Below are 12,945 nucleotides of genomic sequence, written 5' to 3'. Positions count from 1 at the left end.
CTTAAACCTTTAAACGTATATTTTTTTTTGTAATTTTTATAAGAAAGAAGAAAAGGTTTTTAGCACAAGGACGACGCGAGCGGTCACACGTGTGTTTAAACCTTTAAACGTATTTTTTTGTAATTTTTATAAGAAAGAAGAAAAGGTTTTTAGCACAAGGACGACGCGAGCGGTCACACGTGTGTTTAAACCTTTAAACGTATTTTTTTGTAATTTTTGTAAGAAAGAAGAAAAGGTTTTTAGCACAAGGACGACGCGAGCGGTCACACGTGTGTTTAAACCTTTAAACGTATTTTTTTGTAATTTTTATAAGAAAGAAGAAAAGGTTTTTAGCACAAGGACGACGCGAGCGGTCACACGTGTGTTTAAACCTTTAAACGTATTTTTTTGTAATTTTTGTAAGAAAGAAGAAAAGGTTTTTAGCACAAGGACGACGCGAGCGGTCACACGTGTGCTTAAACCTTTAAACGTATTTTTTTGTAATTTTTTATATATAAATATTTTATTTTTTATGTATTTTAAAATAAATAGATATTTAGAATAAAATAAAAACAATAAAAAACCATAACAACAATAAAAAAACAAATAGAATAAAACAAATGAAGGAACAAAATAAATAAAGAAAAGCAAATAAATAAATAAGCAATAAAAATAAAACAAATGGTGAGGATGCCCACATAAAAAAAAAATAGGATGTCTAAACTAATTTTCCTTCTATAAACAGATGAAGCCTAAGCCCAAACTGAAAGGGGGTGAGGAAGTGAGAATAGGGGGTGCAGGCAAGAAAAAGAATCCTATTTCTTTTGTTATTATTTTTTAAGAACAGGATGGGCCTGAACCCAGGTCAAGAGAACGTATGGGGGTGCGTGGGTGAAAAACGAGGGCTGCGCGAAGGAGAAAGCGTTTTTATTTGTTAGGAACAGAACGGGCCTGAGCCCAAGGCAGGGGATGGACGTGTGGGTGCAAGGGTGAGAGATGGGATGCGCGTAGTAAAGAAAAAAGTCCTTTTTTGTTTCTAAAACTATTTGGATCGGGCCCAAGGTTTTTTTGTTTCAAGCAGAGGCATTAGGGGTTCTGCCACTCTTCTTCCCATTCCAACATTCAGAAAGCAGAGACCTAGAGCCCCTCTCCCGAACGAGGCAGGACCTCCGCCCGTTCGCGCACATGCGCCACCGCCTCCGCCAAAACGGCCGCCGCCGTCCACAAAACCAGGACACCACCAGTGCGCCGATCGCCACCACAGACCCTGCCGGTTGCCACCTCCGAACCAAACCGGCCCCCGCGACGAAGATGGCCACCGCGTCGCTGCCAGAGCCCGTGTCGGCCCCAAGCTCCAATCAGCTCCTTCTCTTCTCCACCTCTTCGCGTGCGAGAGAGAGACTCTCGCCCCTCCGTGCCATGCCGACATCACCCCAGCGAGGCCAATCACCGCGAGCCGCCGCGGCGTCACTCTCCTCCTCCCATTCTTCTTCTTTTTTTTTTGGTTGGTTTCAGTATCGTCTGATATTTTAGGCTCTGTGTATTGATTTGGGGTTGATGATGATGGGTGTTGGAGGTTATCACGGGTGCTGGAGATGTTGCTGTTATTGTAGAAGAACATGATGTTGAGGAGAAGTTCAAGGAAGGGGTTAGGTTTGTAATATTATTGTTGAGGCCCGTGTTAATCACGTACTTGCTTGGAGAGGATTCAAAATCCTAATCAGATTAGAAGAAGAAGGTAGTGTGAGGAAGTGTGAATCATGATTGTGTTAGAAAACGTGGTGGAGGCAGAGGTTAGGAAAATGAGTGAATGAGGATGAAGGTTGGGGGATGGTAGGTTTCTGTGATATAAGGAAATTCTGAGGAGGTGAATGCTTTGAGTGTATTGGCATGAAGCTGTGACTCGGTCTGTTTATTCCGCTTGCTAACAGTGCTATTTGCTAACAGTGCTATTTCCGTTTACTTTTTATTACATGTTTTCTGGATGCTAGAGTATATGCTTTTTTTTTTATAAATACTCGATGAGTCTCGCAGGTATCGAAATCACATTTAGAATGCAGTTTGATCCAAAGACAAATGCCACAAAGAAAACCAACATGACTATGAACATTTAATCAAACATCACGCGCATAAAGGAGGCACATACAAGAGCAAAACCAAAGAGTCTAGGCATAGGAAGACTTACCTTTGCCGCTTCCAAGAAAATGTTTTCTTTTGGTTTTAGTCTTCCTTCTCCCCTCCAGTAATGTTCTCCTTCTTAGTTGTCTCCGGAGCTAGTGGCTGGGATATGGTCTGTGATGGTGAGATGTTAGAGATCCTGGGAGTCTCAAAGTTGTATTTGGCTGTGGTCCTCTGGAGCCCGATAGGTGGAAGGCAACCACAGATGAATTCTTCACAGCTTTAAGAAACTTCTCCTTTGGGTTCGGTTTTTCTTCCCTCTTTGCTCTCTTCCCTTTTTCTAGTTCCGCCCCCTGGGTACCAAAGCTCACAATGAGATCAAGGCAAAGGTCGTTCCCCCCTTTTTCTCTCACCCGAGGTCTTCCCTTTGAATGAACGCGATTCCCCCATTTTGAAAACTACCAAGCTCTTTTTCTGCTGCACTGCTTCTGGGAGCTCTGGCCTGACCTGAGATCTTCCTTTGTCTTTTTTCTTTCTTCGTGTCTCCATTTTGCAGATGGCAGATACTCTTTCAAAAATCTTTCCCTTCCATGTATGGCTGCTGCTGCTTAAGAAATTTCGGCAAGAAAAAACAAATACCTTTTTCAAGCTACCACCGTGTAAACATATTTTAAGCATTCTCTATGCTTGATCAGTGTAACAGATGCCTTCAGGAGCAGGGAACTTAGTTGACTTCTTTTTTCTTGTGTCAGCAGTTCAAATATTTATAAAAAGAGTAACATTTTCTTGAAAAAATAAAATAAAATAAAATAAAATAAAAAATAAAACAACTTTAAAAGGGAAACCGCAAAATATAAAAATGAGTAAACCTAAAAAGAGAAAATAAAATGAAATAACGTAAAGCAAAAGTGGAATAACATAAAATAAAGATGAAACAAAGAAATAAGAAGTAATAAGATAAAATAAAACAAAAAAATAAATAAAATGAAGTAAAAATAAAAATAAAATAAAATATAAACAGGAAGGGAAATAAATAAAAACGAAACAAAGCAAAAATCAGGAATAAAAATAATAAAAAAAAAAAAAAAAGGAAAACGGAATAAAATCATTTTTAGACTTCGTATTATCTTGGCCCGTTTATTTTATTTTATTATCTCTTGTTAACTCTAGATATTTTTTAACTATCCGGACGAAATTGGGTATTAACATCTGTTTGTGTGATTTATTTTCTTTTTACAATGATCATTTTAATGGTGTGAGCTTATGAATATGTCAAAGATGAACAAATGTTACTAAACGATAGAGTTAAGACATATAATAGAAAATATGATTTTTCACCATTATCTTGTTTATGTAAAGTTTATTGTTAAATTTAATTTTGTTAAATTTTAGGATGTTACATTATCCACATTTATTTCTTATATTTTTTAAAACTAAATCGTTTTCTATCACCTTTTACATTAATATGTTAGCATTACTGTTCAATTCAAATAAGCAAAGACAAAATAAATAAACAAATTACAAATTCTAGGATTAATAAAAATTACAGATTTTTTTTAAATGAAAACTCAATCGTGTCGGTATTCAAATAAGAAACCGTTGTTAAAGACGGAACAAAAAGAACCAAAATTTTTATTTAAGTTCTTTTTTTCTTTTTAGTTAGGAGTATGCTTTAGAATTTTTCTATAAAAAAATCTTGAAATAAATAAGTTTATTTATAAATTAAAATATATTTTATCTAATGATGTAAAAATTAGATTTAAACTATAGTTTATAAATGTTTCAAAATATTTAATAGTTTTATATCATTTAAAAATTAAAAAATAACTTAAATGCAAGTTACTTTTCTAATTCTCTAAAGTATTTTTTAAAGATAAAATCATGACAACAATTTTAAACTTTAAAACACAATATTTCATACATGATGATTAATTAACATACTTAAAATCGAACAATATACTTTAAATAAAAATTTTAAAAGATTCAACTAAATTTTTCATAAAATATTTGTATCTACATATTCTAAGTGTATATTCTAGATCATAATACAATCTTTATATTCGGCCTATTAAAAGTATATGTCTTTGATTAATTTATTTAAAAAATTATTACTGAAAAATAATTGAGAAAATAAATAAAAACTGAAATTATTCTTGAGAAATTAATAGATCTTTACTAAAACTTATAGTAATAAGTCTTTTAGTTCATGCTTATTTTCTTGTCTCTCCTTTTTGATAACCTAAAATATGGGGTGATAATACTTAAGGTTGATTATATTCAAACCTAAAAAAAAAACACTCAATCTATACGAATTGAACACTTTAATACCATACTTTCTCTTTTCAAAACCTCACTTGCATTTCAATTGTCATCTCTTCCTAAACAATTTTCATTTCCATTTTTTTCTTTTGTACTTTCTTCTATCTCTTTCTCCCATATCAAACAAAAAAAGTAAGAAAGCTTTTAATGAGTTCAAAGGAGGTGAGGGTGCAAAATATTAAAATATTTCACATTCACAATACATGTTCATTAAATTCCTAAAAAAGAAATTGCCATTTTATTTCGGAAGTGTGATTTTGTATCTTTTTTTTTAAAACATAATGAGATGACAAACGTTTCTTATATAAGAAGCTACTATGTTATAACATTAGTTAGAATTACTTTTCTATATATACAAATTGCAAGTAAATTTGTACTGTCTGTGCCGAAATTATTCTGTGATTATAACGTTAAGGATATAAAGTGAATTTATATATCTAAACTATGTAAAATTCGGTTTTTAATAATGTTAATTATGGGTGGTTATAAAAATATATAATTTTTTAATATATATATATATATATATATATATATATATATATTAGAATTTAAATGATCTAATTTTATTTATAAAAAACTTTATTATCTTACTTTTTTTCTTAATTTTTTTAAATTTTCTCTAGAATTGTAAGATTGTGTATATTTAGTAAATTTTTCTTTCTCTCAAATTTGTAGTTTCTTTTTTTCTTTTTTGGTTTGAATGCATGATTTTTTTTTGTATTGATAAGATATGAGCCAAATATATGAATATTTGTTAGTCTAAGATTATAGTAAAATATTGTGTTTTTTCATAATAACTTAAGATCTTTTGTTTGACTTATTAATATTTTGTTAGGAATATAACATAAGAGAGGTAAAAGGAGTTAATAAATTTGATGTATTTAATTCATCTTTGAATATTGAATATCGGTTGAATTTTGGAGTTGAAACTCAAGACTAAAGATTATTAGATGAATGTAGTATTTAATTTTGGCTTTGAAACTATTGTTGATCCTAAGAGTGTACTTCAAGCAGAAACATTAGGATTTATGTTCAAATAACATTTTGACACTCAAGTGAATAGATTACCAATCAAGGGAGAACAAGGAAGATATATAACTACTATTGTTTTTTTGTTTGAGTTGCATGTTATGTAGATAAATTGCAAATTAAAATAAATTATATATATATATATATATATATATATATATATATATATATATATATATATATATATTATTGCTAATATATTTCTGAAGAGATGATATTCGAGATGTTAATAGAAACACACCTACTGAAAGATATTTTAATTATGGTAGATTATAATAGAAGAGATTAAAAGAGTCGTAAATATTGTTGTATAGTTTTGTTATAGAGATTTTTAGTTGCTACGATATAGAGTTTGAGATCATGCGATACAGACAATTTTACAATATTATTTTTGGTAAAGTTACTTTAATAATGTAATTGATAGCTAAAGTCGATAGGCCTAGTAAGTTTTTTTCTCACCGGCCTACTTTTCTTTTTAAATTTTGATAATGATAGTAATGTTATAATATATATAAATTGAATTAAAGATCGATTTAGGGTTAAACCGATAATCAATAGTTATACAAACTGAACTTCAGTATAGTGCCAAAACGATGAATTTGAAGTAAAATCCAAACATTGTGATTGGATAGAATTTTGGATACTATTTCTGATTTTGTAATTGTAACTGGCATTCAATTTTATGCAAAAATGTTAACTTTTTGTAAAAAGAAGTTAATTATATCATCTGACTTGTTAATTAAATGGACTGAACTAAATTTTGTAACATTCCACTAATAATTATATTACTAAATATCATAATATAAATGAACATATATTTAATATTTCTTACGTTTTAAAGTTTTTTTAAATTAATTTTTTCTCCTCATATTGAATTATAATACATGCATATTATAATAAAAATTTTAAACGAAATAAAAAATAGATTTATTTTTCTTCTCTTCAATTGATTTTTGTTAAGACTGTCCTCCTAAATTATCATATATTTATGTTTAATATACGATTATTATAATTTGATAAACAACACACAAAAGAAAGTAAATTATAGTGTTTTAAATGCACATACATATATCATAACTATAGACATATAATTCAAAAATGTATACAAAGCATTCACATCTTCTCAGGCATGCATATTCCATTCATTTCATTAAATTTTGTTGTTTTTTACTCTCTCTAGTCTAATTGGTTAAATTAGTGATATCAATACCATAGACATTTGACTCAATTCAACTTTCAACACATACATATATTGAGTTACACTAATAGATTTTCACTAATCACAATACCTTTGCTTAATAGTAGGAACACATTCACTTATGTTATAAGGTGATATGTATAACTTACTAGACACATTTTTTGTTACTGCAAACTAGGTCATAGTATTTTCCTTTATGTGAGTTGAATATAAGTGGAATAAAGATATTTCCATAAGAATATCAAATTCAATACATAACATAAACATCCCAACATAGTATTCTCTCCCTGGAAATAAGTATCATGACCTTGACATTATATATTCTTATTCACATGCATTTCTATTAATAAATTTATTAATACATTTAAATAAATGAGTAGATTTTGACCAACTCCTCTATTTAAATATTGGAGTGCACTATAGGAGTCCTAGAATAGACTACTACAAACTTAGCCGATCAAAAATTTATTTTGAGAAAACTCATTTTTATCCCTTCTCCTGAGTCAATTTTTAGTGGTTGTGCAAAATGCATTAGAAGGCTTTGCATGTGACTCTAGAGGGCTTAAAATGAATCTTTGTTTGACTAGGACTATTATGATAGTATAGATCGTTGGTTTGAGTTTTCTATGTTCAAGTAGAACATTTTGTGAGGTTTAAAGTTCTTGAAACTTGTAAGAAGCTCTAGAAAACCTAACTATTTGGTTTATTTTGTGATGCCTAGTTGATTTGATAGTGTGAAATATATATGCGATTATTCGTTATGTGTAGTAATGTTGGTCTTTCTTGTTGAATATTGGTGGTTGTTGTGAATTGAATAATTTTATGTGATTGAGAAAAAGTTTAAGCTTGGGTAAACTAGTTTGAATTAATTGGCACATGGTGATATATTTTAGAACTAAGATGTACCTATTTTGGCTTATAAAAGAGATAAAAACACATGTTAGAGACAATTGAGAAAATTGATATATCTCTCAAGTTTCTAAATTTATATATACTCGCTAGATAAACTAGACGGTTGTAGAGCAAAAATGAAAAATTAAATTCCAAAGAGCTTACGAAGTTCCCCTTCTTGGGTAAGGTTAATGGAAATGGTTTTCCAAGGTTTAGGTCGCTGCATGAGTGGTATTGTCAATAATAAAAAAAAATTATAAAAATCCAAAGTGCTTAGGGTTGTTGGGTGACTAGACAAGGTTTAGCTTTGCTAGGTAAAAGTGTTGGATTTTCACTCTAGTACTTTGTCATTGGGTAAGTCAACTCCCTTATTGAGTAAAAATGTATTTGCAAAAATCCAAAAAGTTTAAAGGGAACTAGTCGTTGGGTGACTTAGGTTTCTGAAAACTCCCAACTTGGTTTCAATGGTCAAGCTTGTGAGCTCACCAAGCAAGAGAGTGACATGTTTTGAGGGAAAAATCAATGGCTTTGAGGTTTTAAAAATGGAAGTGTGTGATAGGTCGAGTAAGTTAAGGGAAAAGCCATAATTTATTGAAGATATATATTGTTAGAATTGTGCAATGGAATGATTGCGTTTAGACAAAACCAAGATGGAGGGGGTGAATTAGTTTGTTAATAAAATTGTGCTTTTAAAATTTGACTTAACAGTAAAAATTATTTCTTTAAGATATTAGCAAAGAAATAAAGACTATAGGGAAAGATAAATTTGCACAAGTAATTTATATTGATTTGGATTAAAACTTCCTTTGAATCACACAAAGGATGAACAACTTCTCCTAACAACAATAATAACACTCAATCACATAAGAACTCACTTGGTGAAAGTTATTGCTCTACCCATACTAGGTTTTTCAAAGGCTTTCCATAGAGAGTTCTTAAGTACTCAAACTTATGTATTTTTAAGTGAAAGCCTACAACTTTATTTATGGAAGCCATTTTCAAAATTAAGTCAAAAACTGAAGAGTCAAGTCATAAATGTCATTGATAATCGATTATCATAAATGATAATCGATTATCACAAACTTTTCTCAAAACATTTTCTTCGCTGCGATAATTTATTACCAGCAGTAATAATTGATTATCATAGAGACACTTGTGAAAAACATGATTTTAATTGGATAATCGATTATCATTATTGATAATTGATTATCACAAAACTTCTTGGATAAATAAAATCTTTTCCTAGATGATCTTTGAGCATTCTACTTTATGACCCTCTAAGCAAAGTCCTATGCACAATTTATTCACTAATATATGACTTATTACAAAGGCTTAATCATAAACATATATAAAATAAAAGTCTTCAAATATCATTTGTCATCACTTTAAGTTCTTGTACTTGATTTAATCAACATCAAAATTTACTTTTGAAAACCGATCTCCATCATTTCTTTTTTTGATCACACACTCAACATACACACACACATGTGTGTGTGTGTGTGTGTGTTTGCATGTGTGCATGTGCTTGTGTGGGTGTACGTGTGTGTTTACGTGTGTGTGTGTGTGCGTGTGTATGTCTGTCTGTGTGTGTGCATGTGTGTGCGCGTGTAAGTGTGTGCGAATGTCTTTGAGTGCATGTGTGTGCTTGTGTGTGTGCGTGTGTGTGTGCATCTTTCTGAGCGTGTGCGTGTGTGCATGTGTGTGTGCGTGTGTGTGTGCGTATGTGAGTGTGCCTGCGTGTGGGTATGTGTGCATATGCATTTGTACGTGTTTATGTGTGTGTGTGTGTGTTTGTGAGCGCGTTAGTGTGTAATTGTGGGTGTGTACGTGCGTATATGTGTATGTGCGTGGTGTGCATGTGTGTGTGCGTGTGCGTGTGTGTATGTGTGTGTTTGTGCATGTACGTGTGTGCGTGTACATGTGTGTGCGTGCACGTGCGTGTGTAATAGATATGTAGAACGAGAGAACAAGATCCATAATCTACTAGGAATGTATAATATATGTAATATTTATGAAAGAATCTACTAGAAATGTATAATATATGTAATATTTATGAAAGTTCGTAGTTTTTTCACAATTTCATTTGTTTATTGAATAACTTAAGTAAATGAAACTGTTTTTGTTTAGAAACTCGAAGTCCACGTGATATTGTATGGAGAGAAAAACTAGTAAAATATAAAATGTATAGAAAAATTTCATTTACATGTTAGATCTACACATCTAATATAATAAGTGAACTTACCGTGAAAAATGTTGGTAAATTTGACATATTAAATTTAATTTACTACGACGGTCATAATAAATCAAATTATTATGTTAGATCTACCAGCATTTGTAAGGATAAAATATAATTAATTATAATCTTAATTAATTATAATTTTAATTAAATTTATTCTAATAAAATATAAATTAAATTTTAATTTTAATTTTAATTATTTATAAATAATAAACACCTAGATACGAATAGTATGATTATTTAACTAGTTTACAATCAAATATTAAATTATCATTCATTAATCACGAAATATTTATTCACTATCCAAATTTATTCACGATAGGTACCAACATAAATATTTTTGTCATATAATTATTTTCTTTTTCTTTTTCATTATTTATCGATTATCAAAACTCATGGCAAGCGTAGGATCCACATGCTTGATATCTCCTATTATGGACACCATTAAAAAGAATTTGGTACATAGGCAAAATATTTTTTTTCGTCTCATTTATTATGTATTTCATCACTAACCACACATAATTTCAAAATATATTTTTTTGGGCTACATTCAATATATATTTTAATTATTTTACCTCTTTCTCTTATTTTAACGTAATTTATTATTGGCACATATAGAAAAGAGAGAAACGCAGGAAAAACAAAATACAGTGACAATTTGTTAAAATGTAATATTTACGGTTTTTAATTGATTATATAATAAAAAATTTATTAATATGTTATAATATTATATATTAAATATAGAAGCATAAGACTTTTTTTAGTATAAATGAAACATTAAACTAAAAATAAATAAAATGAATTAATTCAAATTTTGATAGCTTTATAAAATAATTTATTTAATATATTACTTTAAGATATATTTTAATTTATTAAGATTTGATATAAATTTTTTTAGTTTAAAATTTATTTAGTTCTAATTTGTTTTTAAACAATTATTTCACAACTTATTTTTTGTAACATCCCAAAATATATAGTATAAATTATATTAAAGAGAAGTATAAATTATATTAAAGAGAAGCTACATGCATGATAAAGTAATTCAGTTATCCCTCTAAAGTATAAAGTGTTACCTTTACAGTCATCCAAAAACAACTATAAATTTAAAACTTTATATACAGACCGAAGGAGATTCAAAACTATAAACAAGATTCTACTAAGCTAAGCCAACTACTCAGCAGCATCACCTTCATCCAAAGCTTGCTCCAGAGAAACCTCTTCTTCCGCTGCTCACATCCAAAGGATGATCATTGCAGAAGAAAGAACATCAACACATACAACACAACACACAACAGGGTAAGCTAGTTTAAACAAAAGTTAATCATACACTAATTTATTTAACTTCATACAATCATACTATTCATTCACATCACATAACTCTTCACACATAACACCACACTGACTTTGACTATCCGGACTTAGAATGATTGTTGAGCTATGGCAGGTCGTGCACTCGTGGTGGCTTCTACTGCTTTGCAAAACCATTGTCAATGGGTTTCACCCTACCACACTCACGAGGTTAGTCTGCTATCACTCACCTTGGGCAATACTGGAAGCACCCAAGACTAGGACCTCCTGCTACTCCTCACGACATGAATCAATCCTCTCTACATGAGAATGAAAGACCATTGGAGTTTCAGGATAACCCCCAAGACTAAGCTCCTGCATTCATTCTAAACTTACTTGAATCTCAACTAGAGATTGCACTTGAATCACAACATAGGGCACCACCATGTATCCTCTCTTTGAGGATCATGGAATTACGTCCATTAGCCATACTTTGAAGTTTACACTTTGAAACCACCAACTTTCACTTTGAAACACACTTTACAACAATAACCAATATTATTACATAACACAACTCCAACATACTTCATACAACACTCAATGTTTCATTTAGAACAACTTAAGATCAAAAGAAAAATGAACTAGAACTGAACCCCTCACACAGCGCATACATTCGCATAGCGAAACTAGAGGCTTCTCGCACAGCGACATAGCTCGTTGTGCGAATCCTCAGACAGAGACCCAACCCTCTAAACCATTCGCATAGCGGTTAGACTCGCTATGCGAATAAATCGCGACTTGAAACTGCTAACCACATGCAAAGTAGAAATTATGCATGCTCACAGTCTAGAGATGCACGAATAACAGTGGAAACCACTTACCAGCTAAATACACGAAATTGATCGGTCAAGATGAAAGCCTTCAACGCCAAGATGGCCTAGGCACCTCCTAATCGTCGAACAGATAACTCAGCAGTGAAAGATTGTAGAGAGAAGTCAGAGAACTCTGAAGAATAGAGTTCTAGAGAGATGAAGTGTTCTTAGAATAATAAGAAGTGTTTATAAAATTCTATTTATATTATAAGATTATTTTAAAGTAAAATAATTTGTCTTATTTTAATACACCTATTTGCTTTATAATACTCTATTTTTTAGGTCTTACATTTTTAAAATATATATAAAAAATACTCTATTATTAATAAATTAACTACATAATTTTTACTTATTTTTCACTTCACTATTTTTAGTATAACAAATTATTTTCACATTTTTTCTTTTCTTTTCTTTTTCATTTAATATGAACAATACATATTTTGTGTGTACATAAGTTTGACTGTAAGTAACATATTGAGATGTACTGACATGTGAGCCGACCTACAGGCTGGAAATAAATTAATAAATTGTTGACAAATTTGTTGATGTCAAATTTAAGATCTCATTTAAGAAATATTTATTAAAAATATAACAGTTAACACAAAAATTTATAGATTTATATTTTATTATTTCAACTAATAAAATAAAAAAAACTTACCTTAAGAAAATAAAGCTTCAAATTAAATGTAAATTTGTATTTATAAATATATAATACTAATAAAATAAGAAGTAAAAATATTAAATCATATTAAATACAAAAATATAATATATAACAATAAAAAAATTAGAAATAATGCATATTATTATGTGGATGACGCCTATGCATACCAGCAGATTAAAATATCCACACCCACTCCAATTTTTTATTGCTGCATAGTCAATATGCTTTTGACATATTTTAAAAATTAAGTTACTAGAAAGAAGAATAGATATTTTTAATTGAATAAAAAAAATAATATTGACATGTCAAAGTTGTTATTTTAGCAATCTATGTGATATTTAGTGAATTAAATTTA

This window comes from Vigna umbellata, chromosome 3 (assembly GCF_029865625.1).
Source record: "Vigna umbellata cultivar VRB3 chromosome 3, Vumbellata_1.0, whole genome shotgun sequence".
Lineage (NCBI taxonomy): Eukaryota > Viridiplantae > Streptophyta > Magnoliopsida > Fabales > Fabaceae > Vigna > Vigna umbellata.
The sequence above is the reverse complement of the archived record's forward strand: the minus strand, read 5'-3'. Positions refer to the sequence as shown.